The sequence below is a fragment of the Lepisma saccharinum genome, chromosome 15, assembly GCF_977018435.1.
Source record: "Lepisma saccharinum chromosome 15, izLepSacc3.1, whole genome shotgun sequence".
In the NCBI taxonomy this organism is placed as follows: Eukaryota; Metazoa; Arthropoda; class Insecta; order Zygentoma; family Lepismatidae; genus Lepisma; species Lepisma saccharinum.
In genome coordinates this window covers 17,238,981-17,257,053 of record NC_139243.1, presented here as the reverse complement: position 1 = coordinate 17,257,053, position 18,073 = coordinate 17,238,981, and the positions used below count along the sequence as shown (strand labels likewise).

The following is an 18,073-nucleotide window of genomic DNA, read 5'->3' as shown; positions in this document are numbered from 1 at the left end:
GGTGAAATAATGAATTTCTAACGAAAATAATGTCTATTTCTTACATTAACAAGTACTTACTGTTGTTCCTTATTTCCCACAAACCATCCACGGGTAGCCCCCAAAACCATTGATGTTAGCCAAAAAAATTCACGATAGCCTCACGAACCATCACAGGGACAAGGTATGCCTACTAGGTAATTTTAGTCCTGTTAGGTTAGGTTCCATTAGCACTCCTTTCGTTCAATTTAGCATATACGACAACATTGGCTTGTAGCAGCAGCAATATCGCATATTGTGCTCTCGTGCAGAAAGCAAATGGCGGCAACAGCAATAACGCATCTGAAATAATTTTTGTAGAAAACCACAAGCATTTGCATTAAAATGGATCAAAACTACATTCCCGAACATCAACAATGCTACAGAAAATGATTTGCATAAGTACTTTCTCCTGTAAATTTGAAGAAATCCGTCTCCGGTATAGTAAAGTGTTACCCAGAAAGCAAATGGCGGCAGCAGAAACATCGTGTCGGACGGAGATTTTCGCAGAGAAACATGTTTTTGCATTAAAATGGATCAAAACTAGATTCACGAGCTTCCACAATGCTAGAGAAAGTGATTTCCGTAAGTACTTTCTCCTGTAAATTTGAAGTATTCCGTCTCCGATATAGTTAATTGTTACCCAGATAGCAAATGGCGGCAGCAGAAACAGCATGTCGGACAGAGATTTTCGCAGAAAAAGATATGTTTTCGCATTAAAATGGATCAAAACTAGATTCACGAACTTCCACAATGCTACAGAAAATGATTTCCGTAAGTACTTTCTCCTGTAAATTTGAAGAAATTCGTTTCCCTTATACTATAATGTTACCAAAATTACTTACCGAATGCAGTTTATTTATAATTGTGGGAGTTCGGGGAAGTGTTTTCTCGCATGGTTCATTGAATTTTGCCGGTAAATCATCTATTTTTCGATATAAATGTGTGACTGATGCACGAAAGCTCTTGCATCCATTTATTTCCAGGTGGATGTAGCCTATGTGTGATGACTTAATCCCAGTCAGTGTTTCCAAACACGTGTTTTTGTAACTGAAGAAGGTACGTTTCCGCAAATGGTTTGTGGGGCTATGTATCAGTGGTTCGTGGGGCTATGTGAGAATGGTTTGTGGGCTAAGTATTTTTTCGATACCAATTTTTAAGTATTGTAACCTATATGTGACCCTACCTAACCTAACCTTACTGGAAATGGTTCGTGGGGCTATTTATGAATGGTTTGTGGGGCTATGCGTGAATGGTTCAGGGGGCTATTTATGAATGGTTCATGGGGCTATCTGTGCATGGTTCGTGAGGTTTTCGAATCTGGAAAGAAATACAAAATCATTAACACGAAACTAGGTATTTTTTTATGTAGGAGGTTGCAACACTGCATAACCACTGATCATCGACAACTTTAGTCAAGATTTCTTTGCTATTGCGTATAACGCAAGCGAAAGCAAACATAAAAAAAATACTCGATATGTCTAAAATTGAGATTATTTGCGTGGAAAAAAACGAAATGCCACCTTCAAGAATCCTTAGGAATGCAGATTACGTAAGTGTCAATGTGAAAAATAAGAAAATAAGGGAATTAGAGACATTTGGTGGTTACTGAAATTTTACCAAAATATGAATTCGCGCTAAAAGAGATGACACGATGAAAGAAAATACATTGACGAACTTTGATAATGCTATAGAAACTGATTTTAGTAAGTAGTTTCTTGTGTAAAAATAAAGAAATCAGTTTTCACTAGATCGAAGTGTTACCGTGTAATGCAATTTCACCTCGTGTCAATGCACCGGGTTTATCCAAAATTTCATGGTTGTGTGTCTTGAGTACCCTTGACCCTCTGTACCCCCTGGAGAATGTGAAATATAATGCATGGTTTATGAACATTTTGTTGTTCATGAATGTTTTCAGTTCATTTTAGCTCTCGGAAATGTGTTTTTTTTAAAGTAAAGTACGTCTGTTATCTTAGCGTGTTACTTTACCATGTAGCAGAACAGCCCGAAGACTTTGCGCAAGTAAAGATAGCACCCAAAATGACTTTCCACAACAGCAGCTATAATTTTACGTAGTTAGGTTAGGTGCTGATAGTTATTTCTGCTATTTTGTGTACATACAAACCGTTTTTGGTAAATGTCTGTTATACAGAGGCTGTTCGCTTTATATCTGACCATTGTCGATTCGGTGCTGCCACCTGGCGTATCATGCTGGAACTATGGGTTTGCTGGCAGGAGCAGTGTTGTGTCTGACCTTGTAGGTGCTTGAGTGTTGGTAGTGAATGTTAAAATCAACCGGTATTGGGAGGGTTATGTAATGGCCCTTTTCCATGCTAAGTTTTCATACATACACATTGTGAAAGAGTGTCGGGAGAATGGATTAACACTTGGGGTGACTACTGCGAAAGCTATTGTGGCCCATTACACACAACAGACTCTCCTTGTAAAACATTCACCCACGAAAGCCACCAGGAGAAGGGCTGCAAGCAAAGTGTCACATACCGTGACATTGACGGCAAGGAACGCAGCAACTTTGTTCTTCAGTGCAGGGAAAGTTTCCCTCGTGGCTTTATGGTTGTGACGGAATTCGGATATGAGGGTAAGTTGATGATACGCAAGGTGGACAAAAACGTGAAGGTGAATGCCAGATACTTCCAAGACTCCATTCTGACACCTATCTATCGGAGAGACATCCCAAAATCGTATGGAATGGACAAGGCTTCAAGTCATACCGCCAGAACATCACTACGTTTTTATCAGGAAATGGCAGAGGAATTAGGAATTCGTGTCATTCCGTTTGAAGACATTCCTGTGAAAAGCCCAGATGCCAGTCCAATGGATTTTTGCGTATTTGGACTGTTGAAACGACGTCTTCAACATCGCCGCCCGCGCACCCTGGATGATCTATGGAAAGCTTGCAGGGAAGAGTGGGACAGAATTGCAATGCCTGTCCTGCGCCGGAGCTTGCTGCAATGAAACTGCGATGCCGGGTGATAGTCCACAATGCTGGGGGCCCAATAGAACATTATCGGTGGTGGCGGCGTGGTATCTCTTAAGGTGAGTACCCGTCAAAAATGGTCGGATATACAGCGAACAGCCTTCTGTATTGGAGACACATTAAAATCAGATATTTTGTGTTTCGGATGGTTCGTACTTACCAATTATGTATTGCGGAACATAGTTGAAGGTGCCATCATGCTTTTTGCACGAAAATAACATCGATTTTTCACATTACGAGTAATTCTTTTGGTTCCTTTCTTCCATTGCAGAACATACAGTATACCGCATACAGCTGTGGATCATCGTGCGTAGTGCTTGTGGTTTGTCGATTTGGAGTGCGTATGCAGTGTTTCAACCTTCTTAATGAAAAATACCTACTTTCATGTTCATTATGTCATCACAAACCATTGACGGATAGCCCCAAAAATCATTCACGATAACTCCACGAACCATTGACGGATAGCCCCAAATAATATCGATTTTTCACATTACGAGTAATTCTTTTGGTTCCTTTCTTCCATTGCAGAACATACAGTATACCACATAAAGCTGTGGATCATCGTGTGTAGTGCTTGTGGTTTGTCGATTGGGAGTGGGTATGCAGTGTTTCAACCTTCTTAATGAAAAATACCTACTTTCATGTTCATTATGTCATCACAAACCATTGATGGATAGCCCAAATAACATCGATTTTTCACATTACGAGTAATTCTTTTGGTTCCTTTCTTCCATTGCAGAACATACAGTATACCGCATACAGCTGTGGATCATCGTGTGTAGTGCTTGTGGTTTGACAATTTGGAGTGGGTATGCAGTGTTTCAACCTTCTTAATGAAAAATACCTACTTTCATGTTCATTATGTCATCATAAACCATTGACGGATAGCCCCAAAAATCATTCACGATAACTCCACGAACCATTGACAGATAGCCCCAAATAACATCGATTTTTCACATTACTAGTAATTCTTTTGGTTCCTTTCTTCCACTGCAGAACATACAGTATACCGCATACAGCTGTATATCATCGTGCGTAGTGCTTGTGGTTTGTCGATTTGGAGTGGGTATGCAGTGTTTCAACCTTCTTAATGAAAAATACCTACTTTCATGTTCATTATGTCATCACAAACCAATGATGGATAGCCCCAAAAATCATTCACGATAACTCCACAAACCATTGACAGATAGCCCCAAATAACATCGATTTTTCACGTTACGAGTAATTCTTTTGGTTCCTTTCTTCCACTGCAGAACATACAGTATACCGCATACAGCTGTGGATCATCGTGCGTAGTGCTTGTGGTTTGTCGATTTGGAGTGGGTATGCAGTGTTTCAATCTTCTTAATGAAAAATACCTACTTTCATGTTCATTATGTCATCACAAACCATTGATGGATAGCCCCAAATAACATCGATTTTTCACATTACGAGTAATTCTTTTGGTTCCTTTCTTCCATTGCAGAACATACAGTATACCGCATACAGCTGTGGATCATCGTGTGTAGTGCTTGTGGTTTGTCAATTTGGAGTGGGTATGCAGTGTTTCAACCTTCTTAATGAAAAATACCTACTTTCATGTTCATTATGTCATCACAAACCATTGACGGATAGCCCCAAAAATCATTCACGATAACTCCACGAACCATTGACGGATAGCCCCAAAAACCATTTACGATAGCCCCATCGACCATTTCTGGCAAGGTTAAGTTATGTTGGGTTAGGTTAGGTAAGGATAGTTTAAAAAAAAACATTACTAAAGCTGGAACCATTTTTTGCATTATGTAAAAGATTGAAATCTGTCGATTGAAAGAAAATTCGACGTAATTTTCGAGGCGTTACAGTGGGTAAACGACCCCAAACTCTCCTACTAGGAAGACTAATTATCGTAGAATTTTTAAATTATTCTCACACGACATTTGATCTCTCGTTAAAGTAATGAGCACTGTTCAGATTTCGAGACAAGTCATTTATGTTGAAAAAGCAACTTAAAAATTACGTTACGCAAGCATGTGCGCTTGCCCTGGACAATGTATTTTCCGTTGACAAGCGACTGTAAGTAACTTAGACTGGTGGGAATTAATGTAGATGTAAATTGGAACCTTAGTAGAATTCATTGCGGGACTTTCTTTTAATGCTAAGAGAACCAAACATTGCCTGCTTAACATAACTACAAAAGCATATATTGAACAAAATCTTAAGTAATCACTAAAACTGCAATATGTGTTGAGAGAAGTAAATCGAAATCGAACCATGTTAAAATTGCATTCGTAACATGAAAAAATCACAATGGAACGAAAGGAACTTGGGACAATTATTTTGCATGTTTTATAAAGATTTTGCTGTTGATTAATGTTTCCAGCTGATTTTAGCTCATTGAAATGTGTCATTGTGAAGTAGAGTACGTCTATTACCTTAGCTTGTTACTTTACCATTAAGCAGTACAGGTCGAAGGCTTCGTGCAAGTAATATAGCACCAAAATCTACATTCCACAACAGCAGTTATAGTTTTACGTAGTTAGGTTAGGATTGCTAGGTTTGATACAGATAGTTATTTTGCTATTTGAATGTGCATACGAACCATTTTTACTAATAAAAAGCTGCAAAAGAACTCCGAAATGGCAGGTTTTTGCTTACGCAAGTCATACATTGGGACCAAATTTCTTCGTGATTTGTGTTTTCCATGTGCTGGAACCAATTGTATAACATGGAGCACTGGGGTGTTGGACTCTTGCATATCGAACCCGAAGATGAAGTAACAAATGAAAAGTGTGATGAAAACTACAATATACTCACAACAATAAGGGATAAACAATCTAATATCTTTCCTTGAATCCTTCTTGGTACCATTTTGGTATGGGGAAAACACCTTTCACTCGTTCATTTCGTCTTGTTTGACGTTGGTACTTACCTATTATGCATTGCCAAACATTCTTGAAGGTGGGATTTTGCTTTTCTCATTAAATTATTTCAGTTTATCACATTACGAGTATTTATTGTTCTTCTTTTTTCGCTGTCGTAAGGCACAATATGGCAGACACAGCAAGGCATGTCATGGATCATCAGTGGGTATGCAGTGTTTCCAACCTTCTTAACCGAAAAATGCCACACAAACCATTCACAGAAAGTTAGGTTAGGTTCAGTTAGGTTAGGCAAAGATACTTAACATTAAAAACCAAACCATTTACGCATAGCCCCAAAAACCATTCATGCATAGCCCCAAAAAAACATTGACTGATAGCCCCAAAAACCATTTACGGATAGCCCCACGAACCATTTTCAGCAAGGTTAGGTTAGGTTAGACAAGCATACTTAAAATTTTGTTCGTAAAACAGTGCGATACAGCTTTAAATAAAAATTAACCTTTTCTTCTTGCAAAACAATGGCATCGTTGGAATCACTGACAGGGGGTTATGTCATCAATCGTACGGAACATCCGGTCCACGTAGAGGAGTGCCATCGGAGATTTAATTCTCTTCGAAAATACTTGAATTCCTGGTCCAATAGATCAACGATGAAAGAAAAGACCTCCACGAACTTTGAAAATGCCACAGAAACTCATTTCCGTAAGTAGTTTCTCCTGTAAAATTGAAGAAATGAGTTTCCCCTATATCAAACTGCTACCCATAAAACTTTAAAATCTGTTGATTAGTAAACAATCTTAGTTTTTATGCTCCATCCACTTCCAGCATGAATTCGATGCTAATTTAACAGATGTAAGGAAAGATAACTGTTTATTCCTTAGTGTAAGTGAACTTTATTTGTAATATTGCTTGTTGTTTGTTAGTTCATGAAGCATTTTTCAATGTGCATAATGAATATAAAAGTTTTGATTGAATATGATATTTTGGTACCAGTTAGATATGCCGGAGACACATTTAACTCGTTTATTTTCAAATAAAAATCATTTCTACTTACCTCATATGCATAGCGGAACATTTTCTTTTTTTCCCATGAAAGCAGCGTTATTTTTAACATTATAATTATTTATTTGTCGTTGCTAATTCGGCAGCCAAATCTTCACTCACGTTTTCTGTTGTCAGCTGATACGCAGTGTTTCCAAACCTATGAACCTATAAATGCCGCACAAGCTATTCACAAAACGTTTTCAACCAAAAATTGTTCCACAAACCATTCACGGAAGGTTAGGTTAGGTTCAGTTAGGTTAGGAAAATTTAGAAAAATAAATGTAAACAAAAAAAAAATTAACTTTCATACATGTGTAGAGCCACTTCCCATCCCATGCAATGTGTAGCTTACATATACTAGAACATTTAGGACATTCCATTTTTTTCCTTCACGATTCCATGTTCAATTAAGAAATCTCGTGGGTCTTCAATATCCAGGAAAATTTTCACAACGCAACCTTGACACGTCATCTTGTCAAACTACTGCGTGGTTGCTACACTGACAGGGGTTACATAACCGAACGCACGGTACACTTGATTCACGTAGTAGACGGCAATGGTGGCACGAGCTATCGTTCAACGGAGATGCATGAATGACGAAAAATACCTTACTTACAGGCCAAATAAGTTGCACGGTTCTAAAAAACAATTTCCCCGGTTTCAGAAAGTCCACAAGAACTCGATTCCGTAAGTACTTTATTGTTTTTTCTCCTGTAAATTTCAAGAAATGTGTCTCCGGCTTATCTAATTGTTACTGATATTTTTTTCTGTGGTTTACACATCAATATGAAGAAATCATTTTTAAGGCCCAAGTTCTGATTATTTAATTTCGATTTCATCATGGTACACAGGAGTTTTTCTTATGGTTCAATTTCTGTTTGTGTGTGTTAACATACTTGCAGTTTGTTTGATAATGGTTTTTCACTTCTGTATACTCCTACATGATACTTCTCTTTGTACCAGCCATTAATTTACTGTCATCTTGATTACAGATTTGGTGATGCCATCAAGGTCTTTCGTTTGGTGCTAAAGGGTTTTGTAGTTAAGTTAGACGAGACAGGTTTAGGACTCCTAATATTCATATTGGTGCTTGTCCAAAGCATGACACCCTTTCAAGCCTCTGGTCAACAGTAATCTGTGCAATCCCTTGTAGATAGGAAACAGATATTTGCCTAAGGTACCTTTCACTGATAAATATGATTTGCTGGAAATTAACACAGAGCTAATAACTTTTAGAAAGCTCAAAATTTACTGACAGTCATTTCCATTATTATGCTATACTTTCTCTTTTTTATATGAGGAAAATCCCTGTCGATGGGAAGTGCAGAGGATTTGTATAAGGTACTTTTATATGTATTTTTTCCACCAATAAATTGCACTTTTCAGAACTCCAAACAGTTGTGATTACTTTCACCATGATTCAAGTTTACTACAACAATCATTTGTACAATTCTGCAATACTCCATTTTTCCCGTATGAAACTTGGAAATAAAAAGAAAATCATTAAATATTAAATTTTTTTACCTATTTTAGGGCTGGTGACCGAATGTACCCATCTAAAATTATGTTGAATTTTTTTTTCGATTCATATATTTTGATGATTTACACTGCTCGCCATTAAAATTGCAACACCCAAAAGGAAATGAGATAGAAACACGAAACTTGGCAAATATGTAGTTCATAATAAGATAAGAAAATGATTGCAGTTAGAGCTCGGTGGTGTGACATGTGACACGTAGAACATGGTTGCATAACCCCAAGGAGCTAGTAGCGTGTACAGCCTCCACGGGTGGCAATAACTGCTGCAACACGGCGAGGCATGGACAGAATGAGTCTATCGATGTCTGCTTGCGGTATGGCGTCCCAAGCGGCTTCCACACGGTGCCAGAGGTCTTCAACATTACGTGCCGGAAACCTGAGTTGGGCCAGCCGTCGACCCACCATGGACCAGACATGTTCAATTGGCGATATTATCCGGTGAACGTGCTGGCCAAGGAAGCAGGGGCACGTGGTTAGCTTCCACAAATGCGAGGACATTCCTTGCAACATGGGGGCGCGCGTTATCCTGTTGAAAAGTGGCATTATGCAGTGCATGGATTAATGGGACAGCAACAGGGGTGAGAACCTGTGTGATGTACCGTTGGCTGTTCAATGTCCCTTGAATGCGTAGGAACACCTATGGCGATGGCACCCCATACCATGATACCCAATGAAGGCCCTGTGTGATGATGCATGATGCAGGCGTCATGAAGCCTAGTGCCACGGTGCCGCCACATGCGTGTACGTCCATCATGATGTTGTATACAGAAGCGGGATTCATCAGAGAACACTACAGCATTCCACTCCACCATCCACGCACGACGGTCTTGGCACCATCTCAGACGCAAACGCCTATGCTCTAGCGTCAGAGGAATCCACAACAGTGGGCGCCGGGAAAAAATTCCCCGGTTCGCCAAACGACGAAGCACGGTTCGTGGGGACACTGGACGTTGTAAAACATCCCGTACTTCATGCGCAATCCTCGTTGACGTGGTCGTTCTGTCTGTAAGGGCCATGCGTATCAGATGTCTGTCCTCTCGTTCCGTCGTCCGACGCGGACGTTGTGAACCTCTACGTCGCTCTACAGTGCCTTCCTGTACCCACTGGTTCCATACATGGATCAATGTGGATGCATTCCGTCCTACACGGGCACCGATCTCACGGTAGGATAATCCGCATTCACGGTATGCAACAATTCGGCCGCGATCGAACTGGGAAACCTGCTGGAATCGCTGCCGTATTCGACGACGTGGCATTGCTGACCGATTTTAACACACTACACTCACGACCATGCACTTTCACTGCTCTTCTGCACCTATCTGACCTGCTACAGGTACCACTTACCAGACGGCGTGGCAGACGCACATGACGCATGACAGCCTTGAACACCTAATCATTTCCTTCTGCACCTCTCCTCTACACACTGTGCACATTTCGTCCGATTCCGATTACTCCTTCTGGGTGTTGCATTTTTAATGGCGAGCAGTTTACATAACATAAAAACATAAAATTTGTTCACAATGCAGAAGCTAAAGTCTGATCTATATTGTCCTGACATGTGACCCACGTAAGCGAAATCTCTTCTATCATGAAGTACTTGTACCATTTTTATATATTAGAACCAGTTGCATGCATGCACAAAATGTGAAGAACCTTGTGTAAATGCTAAGAAATGCAAGAATATGCACATTTTGAGAATGTGTTTGCAAGGGTGCAATGTGTCAAATGCACATGTTCCACATATGAGCTGCAAACAGTGGTGTAGAGGCCAACAGGGTATCTGCAGTGTGGTATTTAAGAAACTGTCTAGACTCTTAGAGACAGCATGAGATAATGCTTTATATGCTGTGTGTGTATATATAAAGCTATATACACATATGTGTGTGGCCTCTAGAGGAGAGGGGCCCGACCCTGTGGCCGAGTGGTTAGCACATCGCGCTGCGATGCCAAGGGTCCCAGGTTCGAATCCCGGTCGGGCTTGGTTGCTTGTGAATGTCCATTCATCAATTTCATCATTTCATCACTCATCCCCATCTTCGCAAATTAGCCAAGAGGCACAAAACGCGAAGTAAAATAAACTAAATCAATCAATCAATCAATCTAGAGGAGAGGGGTTGCGGGGGGAAGGGGTAAATGGGGTTACACTTCGTTTTATGCCACTCAACCTTTTTTTTTTAAAAAAAAGAAGCTTTGAATGAAACATATTTTAAATAATTGCTAAAAATTGCCGATTTAAATTTTAAATGAAGGTCCAATTTATAATCAAAACAACTAATCAAGACTGGTCCTACAATTTTTAAATGGAGATTTTGACACCCACTCCCATGAAATTATTTGTGGCCGGTGGTGCATTGGACGAAAGCCAATTCTAGGGGGTCAACATTGAAATGAAGAAAAGCAAGGCTAGCAGAATCTAAGAGTAGCAAAACAAAATTGATACTCAAGATTGAATTAGTTTTCATTTATTACTTGCATTTTTGTTTCAGGCGGCAAGAGCACCTGCCAGGGGCACAGAGGGGCATTTGCCATCCTCGATTTCAAAAATGTGTTTCGTAAAATTTTCTTGCTTGCTTTGCTCACATTTTCTCCTTTTCCTACAGTCTCATCAATTCAGAGCCATAGCTAGGGGGCGGTAGGAGTCTGACCTGGACACCGAACGCTCGCAATAAAATAAGTTGTAAAAGAGAGAATACCATGGTGCCCCGTGAAATTATTTGCGCCCCATTATATAAATATTGTTTTAAGTTTGCAAAAATTGTATCTGAAAATTTTCTTGCTCGCTTCGCTCACATTTCAATTATTTTCTATATTGTATTGTAAATTACTAGAGAGAGAAGTAAGACCAAATGTGTACTTCAGACTGTTGTTGCTAAACAGTTTTGTTTTAAATGTATGAAAATCGTTTTGAGAAAAAGGAGCACATACATGTGAGAGACATTTTATATAATTTTAGCTGTTTGTTTTTATGATGAATTGATTATGTAATGTATTTAAATAATATTCTTATATGTATTTAAGAAACATTGAATATATGCACAATTTTGTGTTAACATGTTGCATAGGTATTTTCTTATTTTACATCGCTCCATGTTGTATATGTGTAAAACATATGTTCTACATGAAAGTTTCACGTGTCATGTAAAAAAGGAATTATATTTGTCATTTTGTCTTTCTAAAATACAGTTTGTGTGCTTGTTATCCATTATTAGCTAAAATGATATTGAATGTATTAGAAAAATAAAAGATAGAAATGCCAATAATAATAATAATAATAATAATAATAATGTCATTATCATTATTATTCCTATTATTATTATTATTATTATTGGCATGTTTATCCTCCTGGTACTTTCTTCCCCCAGACAAAAATTCGTGGTTACGCCTCTGCCTCCACCATGTATCGAACCACTTGATTACAATGCAACGACGTTATCACTATGCCATCGGGGCGGCCTTTATTTGAAAACCGAGAATAAAGGTAAACAGGCAGCAGAGTGATTATTTGTTTGTTTCATAATACTTAAGAACAATTTTACACACGTTGCATCCGCACAATGTCCACAGTCCGGTTTCACAGTTCTTCATGAATTATTCTGGTTTGTTCTGCAGCTGTCTTTGGACATTACAAGGCGTTAAAATTATGAAAGAACAAGAAAACCGAAGAGTTTTATGCAGCTTACAAAACTGGTTTTCTGACCTGATTCTGTGAAAGAAGATAACAGAACGTTGTCCAGAACTTGCACAAAATTCAGGGATCTCACATTAAATCTATTCCAATCCAACCTAACTTAGCTTAACCTACTTAATGGATTTAACATTTGCAAACTTTAATGAACTGTATTCAAGTTTCAAAAACAAAAAGGAGAAAAATCTTGTTCAAAGCAGGTCCGAAACTACTCGTTCCAACCATGTACAAGGTCAAAATGTTTGTGCTTTTGCAGTTTTATTGTTTTGAGCATTAGGCTTGACATCTTTAGTAGTGAAACTATAATGAAAGACTGATTTGTAATACAAATTCCGATGTACGTACATTTGTATATCACCAGTGAAATACAAAAATAATCTCACAGGAAAGATAGTAGAGCATTTTGTGCAATATCGATTTAATGCCAGAATATAATCTATAGCAAGGTATTTCATGCTCTAGTAATAATCACAAAACTGTAATATCTGCATTCTCTTCTGATTTTACAATTGCAAAGAATTAACTTCGTTTACAAGGAAAAATGAGTGCTGCGTTGAAAAGGTAGACAAGTTGAAGGTATTTCCTCAACATATAAATAAATCATACATTATGCATCACTTTTGCATATTGCAAACGTTTTGCTTTCGATGGATTAAGCAACAAGCATTTAAATATAAGACTTACCTCTTAGTTTTTTCCGATGTTTCCTTCATTTACTGGATTCGTTATCGTCTGGTAACTTGGTTTAACTTTCACAATTTCGAAGCACTTGCATTGATCATATCGTTAGAAAAGACGGAGTGAAATGTCGGCAACAATGTTGACTAAAATCTGCACCACGGAGTATATTGCAACGAAACGCCACTTCAAAAATTTTAATGATAACCACTACTCTCTGAAGGCATGAAATGTTTTCATTTTTTCACATAGTATTTCAGATCCTTGCGGGAAGAACATGTGATCTTTGTTTCACAACGAAATCTTCCTTACTAGTCATAAAAGAAAAAGAATACACCGGTATTGACAAAACTACCACTTCAGCACCATCTGTACGCAGAAGTTTGAACATGACGGAGACCTTTTATTTTCTGTTATTTACTTATATACCTTCAATCGTAACAAAATTATAAGGTTCACATGTTCTAGTGAATGAAACAATCTTTTATATCGGAAAATTTCTTCCTTACCAAATTTACATTAGTTGTTATCCAAATGAATTTGGGTCTATGCAATAGTATGGCTTGAGAACCCCCTTAATACTCCTGCCTTCTTGTACATATACACTTGCAAATTTACAGAACCCATCCTTTGACCAACACAGCCTTCACCGCCACTAGATTTCGTTCATTTTGAAGGCAGATTCCTGATATTGCAGAGGCTGGAACTTGTAATGCTAACTTTTTCCACTAACACTCTAGCTTCACAAAGAAATCTAGTTCATTGTTCTAATAAAGAGCACACTTGTTCTCTAAAAAATGAATTCGTAAAGGGCTATCACGCTCACATCAAAATTTCCATGTATTCTATCTTCTTGCACTATTGTTCCACTCATACAAATACTACAAATACAGACATTGTGTGGTGACAAGTTCAAGTCACGTGACAACTCATTTGTAACTTTCACTTTAATTGCGGTGGCATTTTCCTGCCAAATTCCATGGACACAGAAAAAGGAAGATGGGAGGTGGTCTTCAACCCTGGCCACTTGTTTGACAGTTCCAGGAATGGAGCAGCACTTGAGGCCACATCTGTGTTCACCTATTAGAGCTTCCAGTTGTCTGACAGGAAATGTTGCAATTGAATGGGGAAGTGGAAGAAAGTAAGTAAATTGCCAATAATTTATTGTTTCCTCCCCAAATATCATTCCACCCCAGGGATAAAATTTATCAAGCAGAGGGGGGGACACAAGTATCCAGAGGGAGGGAATTCCCCCCATCCCCCCTACAAATACCACACTGGGTATCTGGCAGTATGCTGAATGTTATTCCTGCACATATCAGCATCCTCATGACAAGCATTTTTCCAATATATAACCAAGGGCAATTTTGCTTCCTCTGTGGCCAAACATGTCTAGTGGTTAACTTTTCATTCCATCACCAAGATTTCCAGGTTCGAATCTTGGTCTGGACCTAAGTGTCCATTATCAATTTCATCTAATCATCGCTACGGCGATCGGTATCGACCGATACCAGTTGAATAGGTATCTGTATCGACTGATACCAGTGGAATCGGTATCAGTAAGTATCAGTTAACACATTCGGGTCTGGCCTCATAATACAGCATTGTTACCTCTGGTCTGCGGTTTTTGGTTGTTTTTCAAAAAATCATAGAAAAAATATTTTTAATTTGTTTTTATTTACCACATATTTCTTAAATCTACAAAACTTCCTCTTTTCAACGAACAAAAATTTGTTCAATTTTATTTTCATTTTCAGACGTTTTTTAATATTTTTTTCAGCAATGTTTTGTGAGGAAGGAAAAAGTGCAACATTGTAACAAATGTTAATTCAGAGATATTTTGAGTTTGTAATCTGGAAATTTCAATAATTAACTACATAAACTATCAATACATCTTTTGAATCTTGAATAAGAATACTTCTTATGTGCACATAACGAAAAATAATTACAAATTACAAGTAATTATCTTTTGTATGATAAAGTGGCTGCAGGACAGGACCAGGCGATGTATCAGTTGGTTCTGCATCATCTGTAAAAATTAAACAAATAAATAAATAAACTAAATAAATAAATAAACTAAATAAATTTTCATTTGACATACACTATACAAACTAATAAATGGAAAAACTAAAAATAGATCAGTGCATGTATGAGAATCAAGCAAGAGGCAAGAGGAATAAAAATTACCTCTTCTCACTTCATTCATAAAATACTAGAGTTTGCAACACTGTTTATATTGTCGACAATAATTATTACGAATATAAACTACCTTCCAAATCTTCAAATTCATCTGCATCATCAAAATCGTCACTAACTTCAAACTCTGGGGCGGAATCCTCTATGCAGTCTGGATCTAACGACGCCATTCTAAACAATGCACAGTACATCAACCCGACAACAAACAGTCACAGGTGCGAGATAAAAATAGCACATGAGTCACCTAGCGATCGGAATTCCAACAGAGGGGCTTGAATGAACACGCGCATGAGACGAAGTACGTGCATAGCCCGTCGTTCAATCGGCAAACCGATTGCATACCTCAGGACGGGCTATGCCCGTCGTTCGTCCACATTGACTTTAAGTGCACTGCGGGCTATGCCCGTCGTGAGACCCCAATGTGTTAAAATTTATCCACCAATGCCATCCGGTATAATTGTTTTTGAGCCGCTAGACCCACGACTAAGACCAACATTTGTTCTTTTCAAAAGATTGTTAACCCTTCCTTGTGACAGGTTGGTAGGCCAGTACAAGAAGTTACAAATGGAGTTTTTCCAAGAAATGCTTGACAAACGCTCACCCTGCCAGAAAGTTATTGACAAGATCAAAGGCAAATGCTAAGTGAAAGCTGAGACCAATCTTCTCGAAGGCATGTATATACCTGGCAAAGGCTGTGTGAAGATAAAATAAATCATTCATTTCCAAACTTGACCATTTTTAAAAACATCATTACTATCATGCTGGACTGTTTCCGGGTCAAATGAATGTGGAGTTCTTGGGAAAAATGGGTGAAGGTCACAATTCACTTTGTTTTATCTACATTCATGCTGGGAGGGAGGGTTATGGATTCAACAATTTCTTCTTGTACTCTTCCCTTATGTGTAAAGGGGCAGTATTCCTCAGAGAAGATTTATCGGCGCAGATCCTGAGGCAGAGGTAACTTCTGATAGAGGACATGCAGGATGCCAGGAGAAAGGGAAGACTGGCCTTCATTAGCTGTAATAAATTAATAATTGATGGCCAGTTCTGTGTTTCAGACGATTACTCAGACATCATCTGCATGGAACAGCATCGGCGAAGACACAGAGAACGGATGTCTGGCAACCAGGGACAAGAGGTGAACAAAGGCGAACCCGGTGGCAGAAGGATGGATGGTTCACGAGAGATCAATGGCCAGGAAAGGGTTGTGACACGGGTGGTCATGGTGTGCATCGTGGGGATCTTCGATTGAGAGGCTGCAATTGTCCAGCCAGAAATAGCAGAGACTGGTGGTGGTTTGTCTATGCCCGCAGCTCAGGAGAGGCACAAAATGACTCCCGAACTCTGTTGAGGAAGGGGAAAGGACCTGACAGGAACAACAGGTACCTGCCAGGGATTTGGATTTAATTAATGCCGATGTTTGTGATGTCCCAGGTTGCAGACATCCAAGGGTGATAGACAGAGATGTTGAGCTGGAATGTTGAGGGGCTGAAGAGAAAGTTGCACCCAGAGGAGCTTCGAGAATACATTCAGTCCTTTGATACTGTCGTTCTTCAGGAGAGCTGGGAGGCCACGAGGACATCCCTGACAATCTGAAATATATGGGTTTTAGTAAATATGTAGGGAGGAAGGTAAAAGAGGGCATAACATAAGGGGGGGGGGTTGTACTTTTCAAAGCAGAGTGGGAGGGGAAAGTAATGCTACTGACTGCAAGCACAATAGGATTCTGGGGACTCTTATTTGCATGGGAGTTTTGTCTCGTGTAAGTTTCTTATGTGACTGCTGGCACTGCAACTATTCCAAATGACAGAGAATGATGGACAGCATAGCATAAAGAGATCCGGCCAGATAAGCATTATTTTAATAATCGTATTTGCATATATTTGTATGTCTCTTTTCTCCCTCTCCAGGTTGACTCAGAGGAAGAGAATGAATAATTTTTGCATGAAATTGAAGGAGACACAATCCACCGATTTTTTGGTGTAACTGCAACATGTCAAAGCATGAACCTGTTTCTTTGCAACCTCTGGGTCTACAGAGAAGATCACATAAAGAAAATACCAAATGTCACAAGACATTTTAAAGTAATAATTTGTGAGTTATTTAATGTCATTAATGTGATGAGTTCGTATGGCTCGGTAAATATCCTCTGTTATTTTATACTCAAATTTTACAATTATCGGTACTTTAGTATTATACGGACTACCTCATCTGTCTACGTTAAATTATATTCCCCTCGGAAACATGAGTCATTCGGTTAGGTTCCATAAGTGGGAATTGTATTTGGAGGTAGTCCGTATAATATTAAAGTACCATATCAGTATCGGTTGAAAGTGGTATCGGCTCATCCCTAATCGTCACTCATATCCTTATCATCTTGATTAACAAAGAACGGCGGAAAATCACAGTGATACGGGCAAGAAACACCTTGAAATTCTGACAATTAAACCAACTTGTCAAAAAGTATAATTATTTTCATTACCAGGAACTGCCACGGCAAGGTCTTTATCCGCACCAGCTGGTCCATGTGCCAATTGTTTAATTTTGATTTTTCCATGAGCACTGCATGTTTTATGTCGTTTGATTTCTAATTATATCTGTTAAAACATACTTCAGAGATTTAGTGACTACTTACTTCACGGTTTCTGAAGAACAATTTTTCCCTTCCATACACTGCTATACAATTGTTTGTTTGCAAGCAGTCATTCATTTACTGTTGTCTTGTCTTAGATACAGACTTCTGCTACCATCTATTTCACATGCATGGCATGCTAAGGAGTGTTATTCCCCTGCAAAATGCTTTCGTCTGGTTTAGGGCTCTTTAACATTAAAATAACACCCCTAAATGCTCGAAACATGTGATCTGATCTGGTCTTGAGCACAATACCCCCTTCGAGCCTCACACGATAATCCGTAAAAAAAAACAAAAAACAACTTGTTTCCAAGTTGACTGGAAACCAAGGATACCTGCTCATGCAAAGCTGTTTCTACTCTACTTATGACCAGGGCTCTAAAAATCCCGGTTGCCATGGCGACTGGAAATTTCAGCCT

The 18,073-nt window shown here is 38.8% G+C and overlaps 1 protein-coding gene across 1 annotated transcript in view; it reads left to right on the top strand.

Moving 5' to 3' along the window:
- The window catches only part of LOC145999619 (uncharacterized), an 87,197-nt gene that overhangs the window by 5,024 nt on the left and 64,100 nt on the right, over positions 1–18,073 (top strand). The gene's annotated exons all lie outside the window — the stretch shown is intronic.